Here is a 19223-nt window from a genome sequence, read left to right on the forward strand (position 1 = left end):
CAAGCAGCCTCCTCGGGAAGTGTCCACAGCTCCTTACAGAGTGGGCGGCTCATGGGCTCAGAGGTTGATTCAGTGGCTGAGAAGTTGGGTTCTGGAGCCAGGATGCCTGGTTCAACTTCAGCTACACCTCCTGTTACCTGTGTGGCTCTAGGCAAGCGACTCTCAGCTCCCCCATCAATGAAACGGACTCAGTGACAACATCCACCCAATAAGTTCATGGTGAGAACTAGGAATTTTGGAGAACACGCGCCCCGGGGACAGCGCCCAGCCCAGCCCAGCCAGCACTCCACACAGGACACAGTCTCTCTCTGCGTAAGCGCCTCTTTCGGTTTTGAGGTTTGTTTTGAGTTCTTTCATTGTTTTTGTTGTTGTTGTTGTTTGGTATTTTTCAGTCTACCCCTCTCGTTCCATTTTAATATGGACTGAAGTTCAGAATATATTTGCAACTTCACAAAAAAACACAGCAAAAAGCCCACAGAGGTGCTAAACAGTACTCTTCTGGGGGGAAGGACTCTGTCCCATGGCCAGTGAAAGCGGTTGTTTTATAAATCCTCCTTAGGCTATTTCCAGATTAGGTGGCTAGCCCATAAATGCCCTTGACATTCTGTAACCAAATTTGTCAAAGAGATGTCCCCAGGTAAGTGGCAGAGCTCCGAAGCCAGGGGGCAGATGCACACAAGTGCAGACCTCAGCACGCTTGGCGGCGCAGTGAGAGGAGCAGCCCGCTTCCAGCTCCCAGCTGACGGCGTGACTGCTGGGGCTTCCGATGGGCTTCCTACCTGCCCCCAGCTCTGGCTCCTGGCAGCTGTCCCTGCTCGGCCAGGGCCGGTCCTTGGAGAAGCCCGGTCCAGGCAACCATCAGGTGCAGCCTCAGGATGCAGCAGACTCGGCACCCGTTTCACCAAGCTGGCCTGAGTTTGGGCCCCACGAGTGCTAGAGAAGGCTCCCTGGATATCTGGGACTTTGGGACACACGCGGTCCCGCATTTACTCAAAGCAGCATCCCATGTGCTTTGCGAGGCAGCCAACTTCACACTAGAGCACACAAAGGCTTTTCAGGGGTGCTCGTTTTAAAGGGAATCAGTTTATACAGCCTTACCTCTTGTATGTACTTTTCCCCCAAATCCTGCTGCTGGGAGTATCCTTCCTCCTCGCATCTGCCTGTCTTGCAGTTTTCAAGGAAAACACACCCTTCACACCCCCTGAATCTTTCTCTAGGGCGTTGATTCAGGCTTTAAACTCTTCAGGGGACAATGGGACAATTCCAAATACTGGTATAGAGATAAAGACTGGGGTGTCAGTCAGACTCTTACCAGGGAAAACAGAATCCACTTTAAGCATCTGTCACAGAGGGCATTCATGCAGGGAACTGGTCACGCAAATGCACGAAGAGCTGAGAACCCCGCTAGGAACCAGGGAGCCAGGCGGAGGAGCAAGTGCCGGGGGTCAACGCCAGCCCTCCAGTGTGACCAGAGCCCCGGGGGCAGCAACCCCAGGAAGAAGCCAGGACCCCCGTGAGCCTGGCCCGGGCCGCCGGTAGGAGCTGGCGCCGCCAGGGGACTCAGCCGCTTCTGGAGACACCACCAAAGTTCAAGGTCAGGGGCCGGTGAACTCTGGCTCCTCCCCACTCCACAATCCCCCACTGAGAGTCTAGCAACTCTCCTGGCTTTTTAGTCCCTTGGCTAGATTGGAAAGAGTGACACCACCAGTTTTATTTTAAATTACCCATATTCCCAATAACCTAGGGATTATTTTGCAACTCTTTAAACTTGTGGTGAAATTTTTCGATGTTAACTTTAAAAAGTGTACGCGATGTTTCAAAACTGTTTTAGGAGGTACCTGAGCAAAAAGCTTAAAGACCTCTGTGCTCTGAAATTGTAAGATAAGCCATCCCCCCTTCTGTGGGTTCACAGGCTAAGGAGGCCGAGGCGAGGAAGGAGGGACTGAACCCACGCTCACCGACCCCCTCCTCTTCCAGCTTCCCGTACAGGCGGTTCCTACACACACCCAGGAGGCAGGTACTGCTCTCTCTACTTTACAGACATGGAAACAGGGTCTTGGATGTTCACTGAACTGCCTGAGGTCACGTTTGTAAGTGACACAAGGAAGACTCAAAACCAAACTTGTTTAATTCTACGATTTCTTGTGTGGGGAAATCACTCCCTGACGTCAAAAGCCCAGAAGCGATATGTTATAAAATGCGTCCTAGAGCAGCATTTCCCAAACTGTGATGTGCCTACAAACCACCTGGGAGCCTGGTGAGATGCAGATGCTGACTCTGGGGGTCTGAGGTGGGAGCCCGAGAGTCTTCATTTCTAAAAGGGTCCCACGTCTGGGGACCACACTTTTGAATAGCGGGACCTTTGAGCAGTGGGCACTGAGCTTTCCTGAGTGGACGCCCCCGAACGGTAAGACACTTCAAGCATACATCCCCCAACATGTGTGAACTTGTTCATTTATAAATTGTATATACCTGTATTCTGACCAGTAACTAATATAACAAGACTTACCACCCAGTTAGGAGAAGATACAGTGTTACAATCACAGCTCTAAATCCACATTTCAGATAATCTTGGTGATGTTGAATTTCCGGCCAACTTCTTGTCCAATAGGCTTAGGTTATCATTTTAATTTTTACTCGGCTACGGAAATTCTCCTACGAGGAGCAGCAGAAACCATGTCCATTCTGCCTGTTTCTGGATGTTCATTTGCACTTTCACTGGCTACTATGATAGTCAATTTCTAGGTTAATTTAGTTAAAACCAGATAATGTGATTTGTAAAGCTACTTCACCCTGCAAAGGCGACAGAGGTGTGAGGTTGTCGCTTTTTCCTTCCAGGCGTGACCTCCCATCACGCCCTCCGGACACCTCAGTTCGGAACATTACAGGTGACCAAGCGAAGCTGCCTGTGTCCGTCCTTAGAGCAAAACATAATAAGGCTTAGTTTCTGCCTCATCCTCCACCCACAAAGGAGTGTCAAGAGCCTCCCCACGGCACCCACTCAGGACACAGCCCACTCTGGAAACTGCCAACCTAGCGAAGAGGCTTGTGTGTCCTGCAGGATCATGAAGAACAGAGACCACCTTCCCGGTCAGCGTGCCACTGTTTTCACGATCAAACCCGTTTTCAGATAGTTTAACAAATGCTTAATTAGAAGGAAACATTTTATATGGGATTTTTGCAGCTCTTTACACTTGCATCCCCACCACACACACACTAACTTTTCCCTCCCTCTCCCACTTCTTTACCTTAAATCTCCTCCAACCACATCCAAAGGAAGCATTAGAAACAGCAAAACTAGAGGTGTTCATGACAACACAGTATCAGACCTATTTCAGGTAATCAGATGCTGTCCGCCCAGAGGACATCTGGCAGGGAAATTTTTTTCCAAAGAATTTAGAAATTCTGTAAATTTTATGTTGCTCAGAAACAAACACGATTTCAGCCTTTGAAAATATTTCGAGCCCTGGAAGACCATTAACTTCTCTTCTGGCAAGCCTCTGAGAACAAAGCCCCCAAGTACCGTCCCCGTTACCCTCATTCACCTGGTCATCTAACAGATAGTTAACCGGGGTCTCCTGTGTGCCAGACCCCACTCCAGGTGCTGAGAGAGCAGCGGAGAACCAGATCTCCTCCCAGAGCCTACGTTCCAGCAGGGGAGAGACACGAACAAGTGAGTATGCGGCACCGTGACGGTGCTCTGAGGAAGAGAACTCGGAAGGAAGAGGGCAGAGGATGCAGGGCGTGGCCAGGAAGGCCCTTCCCAGGGCCACGCTGGGGCAGCCGGCACGCAGCATAGGAGCAGACTACAGGCCACGCACGGGGCAGGAACCATGCGAGCGGAGGGGTGGCCCAGGCGAACCGGGCTCAGGAAGAAGATGAACGGCAAGGCGGGCAGGTGGCGCATTAGGAGCCAGGGGGCGAAGGAGGAAGGGCATGGGGTTTGTTCTGCGCGGAGGGAGAGCAAGTGGAGACCCGGGAGCAGGGAGCGATGTCATCTGCAGCGGGTGTCAAAGGCTCCCTCTGGCTGCTGGCGGGAGAACAGGCGCGGGGGGCAAGCGTGGAGACCAGACACACCCCAGTACCACCTCCTCTGGGAAGCGGCTCCCAAGGCCCAGGTGTGGGAGCTGACACTGCCTAAATAAACATTCGTTTCTCTACCTGATGCTCCTTTGGTAGTTTCGTACGATTTTTAAGAAGGGCCTACAGAATTGCACACACTTCAAGACGCGGGTGAGAGCCCCCTCCACCTGTACCTGAACTGCTTACTCACCTGTCTCTGTCTCCTCCTAGACTCCAGGTTTCTGGAAGGCAAGGACCATGTCACATTTACCTTTGCATCCACGACGTCTGCATAGTACCCAATACATAATAAATACCTCCTGAACTATTTAACATAATATACGTGTCTATATGTGTGTGTGTGTGTGTGTGTATATATATACGTGTGTGTGTGTGTGTGTGTGTGTGTGTGTGTGTGTGTGTGTACACACACACACACACACACACATACTGGGTTGGCCAAAACGTTTGTTCAGGTTTTCCCAAAGATGTTACGGAAAAATCCAAACGAACTTTTTGGCCAACCCAAAATACAGACACACACACATACATAGGACAACGTTTTTGAAACGAGTACTCTAATTTCCTTTTTTCTGTAGATCAGATTCCCTAAAGCTTCAGGTACACGTGGTCATTCAAGATGAATTCCATCAATGTCAATGTACAAATGCATGTGCTTACACGATGGCATTAAAAAATACGATTTAGACTCAGAATCACTAGCCCTGCATTTAAACTATGCACACGTCATGGGTTTTTTATTCCTCGTAGGTCCAGTCCAGACACATTTCCTCACCTTTCTCTACCAACATATGTATAAGTTTTCTCTTGAACTGGAATATACCTCACGGCTAAGACACAGGAAAAAACACAGCATAGAAACAGCCCTCAGACACCTCACAGCTCTCACGGAACAAACAAGCTTCAGGCAAGAAGAAGCCTTCATCCTTTTCAGAAGATACTTTAACTTGCAAATAAATGACTGTCCGCATTTAATAGTGATATTCCTCTCTGGCAACTTAGAGACATACTCGGCTGCACACAAAAAAGGGAAATTTTCATCTAGAAATAAATGAAACCATGGTAAATAGGTAACTGAATATTCGGAATACAAAAATCAAGGTAAATCTTCTCTTCCCAGTGGTCTCATGTCAAGAGAAAACAAATATTTGTAATGAGGACAGGTATGATCATGAAATTTTAACACCCAGCAGGAGGCTTAAATTTTAACGGATCTGTCTGAGTTTTTGCTGTAAAATTAATCAACTGTCTAAAGACCAACCTCGGGGATGGTTTAGAGACATCCTCAAAAAATGCAGCACAAAGAACGAAAGTTCTCTGTAAGCAAAATTAAACTTCATTTTCACAAGTCTCTTCTCCCTTCTACTGCTTGACACTTTAATGTTAAGCATACCTTCTGGGCAATTTATGTTTTTAACACTGTTCTTCTAAGCTACTGCTGTTGGGAATTCTGCACAATATTGCAAAGTTCCAGGCTGAATGTGGACAGAGTCCCTGGTGAGACCGACAGGAGTGCCTGGCCCGATGGGGTGGCCTCCAGCCAATGAGCAAGCATGTCCTCTCTCCTGAGCTTGCAGCCAAGGCCAGGGCACAGCAAGAGACCCACGCATCTTCCATGCTGAACCTGGACCCCAAGAAAACAAGCACTGGCTGTACTCTACCTGGGTCCAAAAACTGGGATGGGGTCCTGTACAGCGGGGATTTACCCTGTCTTAATGTTAGGATGGCAGGTACATTTTTGCCTTCCTCTGGGTCTGGGGTTTGCGGACAAGTTATAAGGCCTCCTTCACATCCCGTCTTTGTCCCCCTTTGTCTGAAGGGACTGTCAGAACCTTCACTCAAATCTTAAGCCAACAGGCAGAGGGCTGTGTGCGGGCTCTGGCTAAAACCTCTCGCCTGGTGGGCGTCCGTCCAATCAGCTCCTGCTGGACAGAAGGGGGACGCTGTTCTGTTCCTATCACCGGCTTGAACGACCATAAAAAGATGAATTCCTCCCCAGATGGGTTTTCTAAACACCTGAGGTTTCTATAGAGTGAGTCCTCCTGGTTTTCTCCTTATCTCTACCCCTGCCCCCCGCCCGACTCTGGGCCTCACATTCCAGATGCAACGTACTGACGGCTGCCCCCTAGAAGCCCTGGTGATAAACCAGGCCTGCAAGCTGTCTCCTGAATTTGGAGGAGTGGAGGGAGGGAGGACTCAGATGGTTAAAGATTTCTGATGCAGAAAAACTCAGGGAGGGTTTCACAAAGGGCCGAGAACTTGAGTTGGATCTTGTAAAAGAAAACTCAAAGGCAGAGAGGAGAGAGAGCAAACGGCATCCGGACAGAGGAACACGGTGAGCACACAGGGAGAGGCAACAAGAGCCGTGTTTACAGAATCCGCAGGGAAACGTGGCTGGAGCAAAAGGTTCATAGAGGGAAATAGTGAGAGGGAAACCGGGAAGAGCTTTTCCCAACAGAACCCGCACTGTTGGGTCCAGGAGGCAGGTCCTGTGTCGCTCTCATTCCTTCCATCTGCGCCAGGGGCCGATGGCAGTGCGACCGCTAAGCTGAGTTTCTCTTTCCTCTCAGGATTCTGTATCATGCCTGCTCGCCTTCCTGTTCCAGGTCTGTGCTGAGTTTACTTTCTGGTACAGCTGTTTGCTGGTAGCATATTCCTCTGTGGCTCTGGACCAAGTGGGCTTTTCTGAACTTCTGCCTGTTCAGCTTTCCAAACAAGCTGCTATTAGAGTCCAAAGCGTCTCCCTTTTGGAGAGCCAGGTGTCCTCTCTTTACTGTCCTAACATTCTCTTTGGATCTTTGGAATGACTTTCATCAGCTCTGGAAGCACATTTTCCATTTAGCTAGACGTGAACGTACAAGAGGGGTTTAGAGAAAACAAACAAAATGCTCCTCTCTCCAGGAACACGTTTCCCGTGCAGTCATCCGATGAATGCGTGTTAATGGTGGACTTTGTTAGAGGGTCTGTGCTACACACCAGACGCACTAGCAATGTTCTCCAAAACATGCTAAGCAATAATCAAACAATTTATCTTATGGATTAATTAATAAAAACAAACTTGTTACCAAAAAAAAAAAGATATGCAGCAAAAGCAATAAAGAGGCCAATAGTGAAACATCACTGCCACCTCCCCACCTCCCACGTAGTCTCCAACCCCCTCTTGTTCAAAATCATCATTTTTTTTACATCCTTATGGGCACTTACTTGAGTGGGGATCTTATAAATTTTTCTAGTGAAGACAGGAAATATAGGCTATTCATCCAGCCCAGAGAATCTCAACTTCGGCACAACTGACCTTTGGGGTCAGAAAATTCTCTTGGAGGGACTGTGCCGTGCATTACAGAACGCTGAGCAGCGTCCCTGGCCCGTTAGATCCCAATAGCAGGTGTGACAACAGAAATGTGCCCAGACAGTGCCAAACGTCCTCCGGGAGAGATGGCAACATCACCTCCATTGAGATCTAGCCCATTAAGGCCAAAAGAATTCTTTCATCAATAGCGGGGAGATCAGTGGAGACGGAAGGGCTAGGAGATTGTAAAATGGTAATTCACAGGCATGCTCACTGGAAGACTCTTCTGACTAATATAATTTTCTTTTAAACTTGTTATTTGCACTGCGTCTCCTTGTCTTGTCATTGCTCTGGAAATGATGGGGAATTGGTGAGGAACTGGTAGGTGGTTTTCAATAAACGCGTTATTGAAAATATTTCCTAAATATTCCTCTCTTTTCCTGCCACCCTGGGTGCCGTTAACTGAGTACAGTTCAATTCTTTTGACTATTAGAGTTCTTACAGTACCTAAAATTATTTTTCAGTACAACTGTCGTCAAATGGTACTGCAAATATAAAACTCCAATATCAAACCAATACTGATGGACCCCCGAACATAATAACTGCAAGTGGCTTAGAAAGGATGGAGAAAGCAGTGTCTGGGAATCCCACCTCCGTGCTCCCCCCGTGACCTTCCTTTAAACCAATCTTTAGATATTGTTTACATACTGGGCTATCTCGTTAGATCGTAAATTCTTGGAAGGTAAAAACCTAATTTTATTCCTTTTTATGTCCTCAGCATCTGGCACAGGAAATATTACAAGTCAGACATTCGATAAACACTTATGCACCTCAACTAAAAAAGAAGTATGTACTAGGAAATACTAATAAAACACGGAACCATGGCGTGTGTGAAGAGCCCCATATTTCTGCTAAGGAATGCAGGTGTTAGCCTGTAGGTAAATATATGGAGTGGTCAGATAACACGAGGGCTTAGCCTGGCAGAGGCAGGGGGCCCCAGTAAATGCCTGCCCACCAGCGGGGCAGGCCTACCTCTGCTCTTCCCTCCGTCTCTCCACCCGAGGTCAAGCTTTGCCAACTATGAACGCCCAGCTGCTTGGAGCCACACAAGGCCCAGCTGGCCTTAGAGAGCATAACTCCAGGGTGGTAGCCTTCTTCAGGGCTGCAGCCTGGGTTCCGCGGATGGTGCCCTGGGGAAGATGGGCCTGGCAGGTACTGAAACAGTCAAGGATAAAAGGAAGTCTGCAGAGATGCTAACAAGAGTTACGCAGGGAGGACTTAGGCCATGTCGGGGAGGAAAGGAGGTCTGCCCTGCAAAACCACCTACCAGTTCCTCATCAATTCCCTATCATGTGCCAGAGCAACGACAAGACAGGAGACGCAGTGCAAATAACAGAGGAGGAGCCACGAGGTAGAAAGACGTCTTGAAAGTCCCAAAAGTCACTTACTGGCCTCTGGAACCTCATCTACGCCTGATACCCCACAGAGCGCCTCTCCTGACTCCCCCATGGCAGGGCATCCTTTTCTTCCAGACCACTCACTGTCCATTGTCCCTCCTCCCTCCCAGAGCTCCTATGCCCCTGTCCCTTCCCTCTGAGATGGGCAATTCCACCCTCTCCTCTGCACTAGATCCGACAAGGAGAACCAAAGCGCCACCAGCCAACGCAAGTGATGCTGACCTTATCAGCAGACGCTCCAAACCGCTCATGCTTATTTCAACATATTCCCACTCTACAAAGAAAGCCACCTTAGGTGACCGTCTGGCAGGCTTCTCTCACATCCTAGATACAGGGCAGTGCCACGGCTCAACCAGGACCTAAGAGGGGCACGAACTCGTCCACACCATTCCCACCTCAGACAAAGGGAACCGCAAACAACAAATCGGGCCCTCTGTGCTTTGCTGGGACAAGATTTCCATTCACCAAATATTTCCTGAGCCCCCTTACGTGTAAGGCCTTTTGTCTAGTAACGCTGGGAGTGAATGAGACATGGTTCACGCCACTGAAGCAGCACAGTGTCCAGTAAGGAAAGAGCACGTGCTCGTGAATACCTGTAAAGGAGGGGAAGGGGCGACATCACACACAGGGTACTGATGCTATAGAGCGAGGGGCCTCACAGACTATCATTTTCCCGATGTCTGTCTTTCAGGAAGACGATGAGTCCTAATACCCTTCTCCTATTAAAACTCATCGGTTTTGTGAAGTGTGCATTTTCCTAATAACTGAAAGACTGCTTTGTTTTCTGAATGCAGAACAAGAACTGCTTCTACATGAAGCAGAAGAAAACATGAGTTCTTCTGAGAAGTGGCCTATTAAAACTCCCTCATCAGTGGCATATTATTTGCACATTTATAATAATAGTCTTTGGAGATTAACCCGCCTGGATAATTTAATTTCTTCTGAAGAGAAAAACGGAAAACAGACCTAAGATCTCTAAAGGACACGCACAGCTTCTGCCTTGATGGACTCAGAGCACATCTGTATGTTCTGGGTGATGTTAAGATGCTTGAGTGAGCCAAAAGGCATCTTAGAATCTACAACTAGCCAGGTGTTTCCAATCGAATTCTTTCATGCATTTTGGTTATCACACAGCATTACTATTCCTTTAAATTAGACTCGGAGGAGAAAGCTGCCCTGGATTGGCAGACCTCGAAAACTCAATTGAGATTTCCCCGTGGTCTTCCTTCAAGCGGCTCCCACACAGGCTTAAGAATGTCGGTTCATTAAGAAAACAGTTCAGATCCGTGCGGTTATGTAAACGCCTAACCTGCCAAAGCATAACCTGAGCAGCCCACTCCCGTGCAGGACTCCCTTTAAGACAGGCAGGCCCCATTTTATCGCATTTCGCTCTATTGTGCCTTGCAAACAACTGTGTTTTCTACAAACTGAAGGTTTGCAGCAACCCCGCATGGAGCCAACCTACCAGCACCATTTTTCCAACAGCATTGCTCACTTCATGTCTCTGGGTCACATTTTGGTCAATCTCGCAACATCTCAAAGGTTTACTGTATCATCACATTTGTTACGGTGATCTGTGATCAGTGACTTTTGATGTTACTACTGTAAAAAGATTGCCACGCCACGAAGACCCACGATGGTTAGCATTATTTTAGTAATAAAGTATTTTTTAACTAAGGTATGTACATTGTAATTTTGTTTTTAGACATAATGCTATTGCACACTTCACAGACTACTGTAGAGTGCAAACATAACTTTGATATGCACCGGGAAACTAAAAACGTCATGCGGCTCGCTTTACTGTGATATTCCGTGGACTGCAATGGTCTGGAACCAAACCCCCAGTATCTCCGAGGTGTGCCTGTATGCCTTATTCTGAGAGAGGAGTTTAAAAAACAAACTGCATATACATATTTTTTTTAAAGTAATTTAGCCAGTCTAGAAACGTCAACTTCTTCAAGGAGACTTTTAAACAAGGCCTGCTCTGGAAGGGAAAAGCACCGGCCCTGGAACATTACTGGGTGCTCTCTCCCTCGTAACCTCACCGGGTCCTAACAGAACCACAGGACAGGCGCCACCCCATCGCAAGGTAAGGACACTGTGACCCAAGTCAGGTCACACACTCCAAAATGCCAGAGCCTGGACACGAGCCAGAGCGTCACCAAATTCCACATCATCCTGCGTGCTCACTTGCAGATGACCTGTCCGGTCCTGAGTGACCAAGGTAAGTTGTCTGTATAAAGAAGATGTGGTGTATTTATACAATGGAATACTACTCAGCCATAAAAACAGAATAAAATAATGCCATTAGCAGCAGCATGGACGGACCTAGAGATTAACATACTAAGTGAAGTAAGTCAGACAGAGAAAGACACATTTACCTATATGTGGAATCTAAAAAGATGACACAAATGAACTTATTTACAAAACAGAAACAGGCTCACAAACATAGAAATCAAACTTACGGTTGCCAAAGGGGAAAGATGGGGGAGGAGGGATAAATTAGGAATTTGGGAGTAACAGATACACACTACTATATGTAAAATAAATAAACAAAGACCTACTGTATAGCACAGGGAACTCTACTCAATATTTTGTAATAACCTATAAGGAAAAGGAATCTGAAAAACATATATATATATGTATGAATAACTGAATCACTTTGCTATACACGAGAAACTAACACAACACTGTAAATCAACTATACTCCAATTTAAAAAAAAAAAAAAGCATAAAGAGGAACCTAACTTAGGAGGGACTCCAGTGCAAAGCCAGTGCTTCCACTGAGTAAGTTATAGGCCATGCATAAAGGACTTTTTTCTCTTTCCCGTTTCTTAAAAGAAGTATAAGTCTTGCCACGGTCTCTCGATATGTCTCTGCGGTGGAAAGAAGGACTGTGTGAGTCTTCCTGTCCTCCAATGGAGAGGAAAGAAAAAGGACCCCCCCCTCCACAAAGCCACATGCTTCCAAGTTGCCTCATTCATTCCACAAACATTCACTGAGCGCCCGGCATGTGTCAGGTGTTCAGTGGTCCAGCTGCCAGGAAAAAAGCAGTGAATAAACAGGATGCCAGCCCTCATGGAGCGCACATTCTGGTGACGAACTGGACCTACAGGAGCAAGGTTAGAAAATGCACAGACCCCCACTTCCCTCCCCCATGCGCCAAGGCCGCTCCCCAATCCACACGGGGTAACAACAACTTTTGAAAAGGCCGTTCAGCCTATCCTGGCATCTAGAGGAATGTCCCCATCTTAGCACCTGGACATTAAACACACATAGCATTTTTAACGATCAGGATGCTAAATAAAATAAATAACAACCATAAAACCATGAGGACAAATTAAATACAAAACCCTTTGCAGGCCAAAGCAGATCTTAAAAAGCCATTTAGTTCATTCTCCTATTGTTACATAGAACCAAACTAAACCTTCAAAAGGAGAACTAGAAATGGTTCTCCAAGTGACCTCTCTACACAAAGTCCCAAGCTTCTGCCCCAGGAAATGACTGCCAACTGGCTGATGTCAGTGCAGGTTCTCAGTGTTTCTAAAAGGGGGAAAGATGGGGGTGGAAGTATACATTGTATGAAAAATGTGCAAGTTAAAGCCATGTCCTAAAACATTTGAATAACCCATTCATTTTTAATTCTTCTGTAATTTCTGTGATCAATTTAAATACGATGAACTCATCTGACATAATGTGAGTATCACAGGAATTTTTCCAAGACTCCCGTTGTAATTCATCACTAACTGGACGCCTGTTCAAATTTACACAGTTCCCTGCTATCTGCCTCTAATAGCCAGACTGAAGCCATTTCATTTGCCTACTGGCGGGCTTACCCATTAATTACCAAAGATGACACAGTGCCAGTGGGATCCAAGCCCGTGTGTGTGCCCCGATGACCCAGTTGAATGAAATCTGGCCTCGCATCCAACAGAACACAGGTTTAATTCCTAGCTCGAGGGGCTGGATGACAGTATGTCTAACAGTTTGAGAGAGTGGTGCAGGGAAAACTGAGCTGTCTTATGCACCGTTTAGAAACAAACAACAAAAAAGTCTAAGTGATTTCTCATCATCCCAATGCGATCGTCCGTGGACTTTTATTCACTCTTCCTCCCTCACCCCCAACAACCAATTTCCTAAAATTCGGGGCTCTGGGTCTATGGATTTAAATACTGAAATGTGGCCAGTCTCTACTTCTACGTCTTCTGCCTAAGGGAAAGATGGATTAGGAAAAAGATTAACCTCACTATCCCTGAAATAATGGATTCTGAGACCCTGGTGCTTCTAATCTACTCCTGAGGACCATTTTAAAGCAGAAAATAAAGCCCACGCACTGCTGAGTTTCTTCACCTACTCAGAATATGAGTATGTTTCAGTCCTATTTGACATTTAGATATTTCAGAATCCCAGGACCTTCTCTGGTGGGAAAAAAATATATAGTCTTTAAAAACCCCTAAGGTCTCTAGGAAACAAACTGTAACCAACAATTCCCTCACATCTCATTACAGGGTGCAAATTTCTATCTAGGATTCCTCTGACCTTGTTCAGCTGGTGCTAATAATAGAATTATCTGCTCCATTTTAAAGCAGTTCTGTCTACGATGCTATCATGCTTCATACGATGGGGGATGAGGAAGGCTAGTCTGGAACACACAGAATTTGAGAGACGAGAAAGACTTTGAGGAGTGGATCCAGGTGGGTGTCCAGCGAGGCAGTAGAGCCCAATGGTTAAGGCTGCAGCTGGCTGCAAGGTCCAGCTCCAACCCTCACCACTTCCGGGCTGGAAAATGAGGGTAATGTCAGCACCTACCTCAGAGCGTTCAAGGAGCAAACGAGACAATGAGTGTTACGGGCTCACGCAGCACTGAAGCGAGACAGCACTCACTAGATGGTAGACAGAGCTGGCATTTAAACACTGCAAAGCCGTGCCATTCAGCAATGGGTGATGTACATGGCACTATGCACCTAACCTAACACCCTCCACCATACGAGAACCCACTAACCACCGCCTTTTAAAAAGCTATTCTTTATGTCTACATCACTCCTGCTGCAGCGTACCTACATCTTTACATAATCAGCAGAAAGGATCTCTTATTAAAAGTAATGAAAACAATTACTGGGATCACAGAGTGATACAATATGTCAACCCCAAATTTATGAAGATTAATGACAATGAGAGTGCTGGATTGTTCTTAAATACTATTGTTTCATTTTAACATTTATGAAGCTAGTGTTTTCACAAATCTTTTCTAGTAGCAAATATCATTCTCCCTATGAAAGGTAAGGAAAAATGGAACACGAAATTACCAGCTCAATACCACAGATACCAAATATTAGACCCAAAACATCTCCATATTCTCAGTCTTTCCTTGGTACTCCAAAGGCAAAGAAAAAAAATCAGACATAAAGATACAAACAAAGTGAAACAGACAGCTAAGCAATTATCCATGAGGGAATTAATCCATGTAAACCTCCCTAATCCTCTTTCCCCTTTTCCTTCTGCCCCTAAACTCATCTTTTTCAAATCCACATCATTTCTCTCTTCAAAACACACATCATGTATGTGTGGCGGGGGTGGGTGAGAGAGGTTTCAGAGGTAAATAATACCAAGGCCTCTTCCCATAAATCACATAAATGGTTCTCTTAACTGATCATGTAGGGACTTCCCTGGAGGTCCAGTGGTTAAGACTCCACGCTTCCACTGCAGGGGGCACGGGTTCGATCCCTGGTCGGGAAATTAAGATTCCACAGGTCGCGTGGCACGGCCAAACCATAAATAATTAAATAACTGATCATGTATTCCTCTACTTCTGTATTCAGAGGACCAACCCCCCACCCTACTACACACACACACACACACACACACAGGAGAGAAATGCAGGCCGTGGCAGGGGTAAGGGAAATAAACACCAACGTTCACTGGAGTTATAACTATTCTCTGAGATCTCTTTGTAGTTATTCTTAAGGGAAAGGGGTATCCTCCAGGGGAGGAAGAGATGGATAAATGATACAGAAACAAAACGTGTTTATCATTCCCCAAAGAGAAGCCCCTTGGATTTCCCTCTAATGAATTCTGTCGCCAGTACCCAAGACAGCAAGAGCTTTTTCCCAGACCGTAGATTTGGTTTCTATGGCCTGGCATCTTTTCCATCTCCCATCCCCTTCCCTCTCGTGAGTCATTGATGTCCCAGTGGCTACTGCCGCCCACCCCCACACGGTACCCCCGGTGCCGCCACCATCCTGACCACCCCTACAGTCACCACGACCTCCACCCATGACCCCAGCTACCGCGACCACCACCACCATCACCTACCCGCACTACACTGTTTTCTCCCATATCTGTTATTTTTTTAAATCTCAATAATACATCAGTCATCAGTCACATTCTCCACCTGCAGCCCTATCTCTGGACCCAACATACTGGTGCATCTCTCTTACCCTGTATTTATCAATCAATATCCACCCGCTAACAACAACATAACAGCTTTTTGTCTCATCAGAAGATTAATTACAAAAATTCATCAGTAGAGAAGAGCCAGCCATTACAGACACACTCAACATTTTGAAAGCAACTCCTTTTTACAGGGAAAAACTCAAGTTTAAAGAGTCCTTAAGGGACTTCCCTGGTGGCGCAGTGGTTAAGAATCTGCCTGCCAATGCAGGGGACACGGGTTCGAGCCCCGGTCTGGGAAGATCCCACAGGCCGCGGAGCAAATAAGCCCATGCGCCACAACTACTAAGCCTGTGCTCTAGAGTCCGCGAGCCACAACTACTGAGCCCACATGCCACAACTACTGAAGCCTGCGCACCTGGAGCCTGTGCTCCGCAACAAGAGAAGCCACTGCAGTGATAAGCCCGTGCACGGCAACGAAGAGTAGCCCCCGGTCACCGCAACTAGAAAAAGCCCATGTGCAGTAACAAAGACCCAAGGCAGCCATTAATAAATAAATAAACAACAACAAAAAAAACACCTGCTTTTAAATAAATAGTCCTTAAGAACAAGAACGTTACAGAGGTGGTGATCTACAGAATAAAACCACTTTAGAAGTGCTGGGAATCTGAAAGTACACACTATCACTCAATTGCAGGAACTGAGTCATTAATTTGGTTTAAAACATGGTTTAGGTTTTCCCTCCCTAGTTTTACCCCTAGAAAACGCAGGCCAGCCCTCTGGCCTCCAAACCTACAGAAGCTACTGTCCCTCTGATAAGTGTCTTTCAATCAATCCAAGTGTCCAATCAAAGCCATACCCCAAACTATTATTTCTCTCTTGTCCTCAAGGACCAGAACTTAATTTATAAAAAAGCAAAGTCAGCCTGGCAGTTGTTCAGGTTGCAAACTGTGCAAGGCCACCACATTCAAGGGGGCGCCATCCACATCATCTTAAAAATTGTATTTTTATTACAACTTTGATGACTTAAAGATGGGTAATTTATTTATCTTACAAGTTTCCAGCATATGGCAATAAAGTGTCTTGTTCTAAAAATCAGTACAGTCCAACCGTTCTCCCTCAGATGGACGTAAAAGGTGTGTGGAAGGGATGGCTTTGCCTAAATTGCACAGAATGCCACACAGACTAGCACCAGCCCCCAGAAAAGCTTCTCTCAAACGTCTCAAATGTTTTAAACTTTCCATGGTCTTGGCTGTTCACTAAAGCTTCTATGCATCATTTAATAAACTCTGTTTGCACTGCATTAACTTTTTCCCTCCCAATCTGGTCTTTTTATCTCAAGAAGCACATCCTCTAATCAAGACAAGCCCCTAAATACGACTGCATCCTCTTGTTCTACTTCCGTCAACTGATGTCATTAAACACATGTTCACCATCACACCATAACCTTTTGCTGCAGGAGAAGATTAATCACCACCAGGAAAGAGATGTCCTCATATACACACTCCTCGAATTTAAAATCATTAACAAAACACGTTGCTTGAACTTGAGTTCCAGTCAACGTCTGAATATAATCCTCACATCTTAAAAATAGCAAAATTGAATTAAGCTTTCGTATGAGAATTCATTTTTATTTGCTTGCATCATTAATAATATTTACCCAAAATTACCACCAGCTATTTACTTTGACTACCAAGAAGTATCATACAACATTTAAGAGGCAACTATGAGCCCCAGTCAAATGGAATCATAAATTGAACAGAAATCCACATAAACTCACCTTGACCCCCAGAAAACAAGTTTTACTGCCATTGGTGACAATTTGCCCTAGTTGACAATCCAGGTGCAGAAACCTTAAAAAGAGAAGGCACAGGAAAATTCAGAAGACAGGAGCAAGCTTCAGGGAAACATAAACAGGTACTTCATTACACTATTACTTCTCAATGAAAAATAAAGTTAGTGCAGGAGTTCTTGAATCTAGGCAGTAGTTGTGCCACAAATAAACTCTTCATAATGGGAGTTGTTTCAACAAACTCACTACTTTTCCATTGGCTGTGTCTAGGATTTTAGAGATACTTAATCTTATATTCAGATTAATCCTCAATGGATTACATGACTTCAATTTTCTTTCTATTTTAATCCCTCAAGTAGTTAATGATCTGAAAACTGATTCTTAAATACACCATATAAACGAAGTATCTTAAGAACTTAAGACTTGGCTTTTATCAGGGGAAGAATACCACTGATACATGAATAAACATGTCCACTTTGTAGATCTTAATTGTCTTAAACTGCACCAAATTTATACTTGTTATGCTTCTGACTTTCCTATAATTCAGAAGAAATAAAAAGCCAGAGCAACTGTAAGTCCTACAATATTAACAATATTAATATTAATTAAATCCTTAATAAAACTGTATTTCAAAATAAATCAGCAAAAATTACTTTCTCCTCTAAATTGTCCAGCAAGGAGATTAGTTGCTCACTGGTAGAAAAAAGACAAATTTTCCTCCCAAATGCTACTGCAATAGATACCACAGAAAGCCTGCTAGTATTAGGTTGAGTCATATAAAATTACTGATAGGCAACCTGCATTTTTTACCTGCAAAAAAAACTATTTTATCATTTTTCCAAGCGAGGAAATAGACAGAATTGGAAAACCCAGTGATTATGAACCAATTAAATCTCCAAAACTACCTATCGCTGTGCGCACGTCATTTTCTGAGCAGCATCAGGGGTTTGGGTGTTAATGTTTCCATTCCAAGCCAACACATCTTCAGGGCACCTGAAAGACAATGAATGAATTGCCTCCAGCGTTTGGAAGGGCTTGAGAATACCTTTTCTATTCTTTCTTCCCACCTGGTCCCTATTTACTGCCAACTCCCTCTAGGCTTCCTCCTTTAAACAATAAGGAGTCTTTTCCAAGAGCATAAATGTGGCAGAGAGAAAAGCTGAGGGCTGGAAGGCAAAGAGCTGAGAGGAAGAACGCAGATCTCTAAGAAGGGCAGGCGCAAGGGACAGCATGTCAAAGTGAGTGAGGACCGTGGCTGTGTCTATATAACCTCAACACAGTCAATCAGATGAAGAAAATTCGACCCTAAGTTGTGATTATCTCAACTCTTGACTTGTCCCCTCTGGCTGCCTGCGAGTCAACCTCCCAAGGAACAAATTTCTAGGAGGCACTCGATTGCAGAAGAGTTGGGGACAGCATTCTCTCAAAGATCTTATATATTATATTGATGCCATATTCAGCAGCGAGCTGTTACATCCAATTTGAGGAAATCCCCATACTTTTCAACTTGTAAACTTTTTTTTTTTTTTTTTTTTTGCAGTACGCGGACCTCTCACTTCTGTGGCCTCTCCCGTTGCAAGCACAGGCTCCGGATGCGCAGGCTCAGTGGCCATGGCTCACGGGCCCAGCCGCTCCGCGGCATGTAGGGATCTTCCCAGACCGGGGCACGAACCCGTGTCCCCTGCGTCGGCAGGCGGACTCTCAACCACTGCGCCACCAGGGAAGCCCTCAGCTTGTAAACTTGTTAAGCCCTTCCTGCATTCGTTACATGTGTGTGAGATGAGTGGTGTTATCAAGGTTTTTGTAAATATTTACTATGTTTTTCTATTTAGCTTAATTCCAACAATTCTGTACTTAAATAAAATGTTGTAAACAATGCAAAAAAACAACAACAACGAAGTGAGTGAGGAGCAAGGTGCAGAGGGCAGATGGATGAAGGGTTAGATGCAGGGGAAGAAAGCAGAAGGGCTGCCAGTCCTTATATGGTGGGCTGGGGGGCAGAGATCACACCACACTGAGAAAATCAAACACCTCCAAGTCCAGATGCGATGAAGGAGAGGTTTACTTCTGTCTAATGTACTTAGGAACCCATCTATCTGAGGACCTTCCCTAACCACCACTCCCACCCATTCCCCCACTGCTACAAGCACCACCAGCAGCACAGCAAACACCGCCACAACCAGACCCACGGCTATAGATGCAACATGGGGCG

The 19223-nt window shown here is 45.7% G+C and overlaps 1 protein-coding gene across 8 annotated transcripts in view; it reads right to left on the minus strand.

Moving 5' to 3' along the window:
• The window catches only part of MTUS2 (microtubule associated scaffold protein 2), a 496786-nt gene that overhangs the window by 462691 nt on the left and 14872 nt on the right, over positions 1–19223 (minus strand). For 6 of the 8 annotated variants that reach the window (XR_007473089.1, XM_049701109.1, XM_049701103.1 and 3 more), the window contains exons 2-3: positions 17917–18004; positions 17000–17072 (exon numbers count right to left, since the gene is read on the minus strand). The exons of the other annotated variants lie outside the window; for them this stretch is intronic. The gene's annotated coding sequence lies outside the window, so the exon portion shown is untranslated. The remainder of the gene's footprint in view (positions 1–16999; positions 17073–17916; positions 18005–19223) is intronic. 8 annotated transcript variants of the gene reach the window in all.

This window comes from Orcinus orca, chromosome 18 (genome assembly GCF_937001465.1).
Source record: "Orcinus orca chromosome 18, mOrcOrc1.1, whole genome shotgun sequence".
In the NCBI taxonomy this organism is placed as follows: domain Eukaryota; kingdom Metazoa; phylum Chordata; class Mammalia; order Artiodactyla; family Delphinidae; genus Orcinus; species Orcinus orca.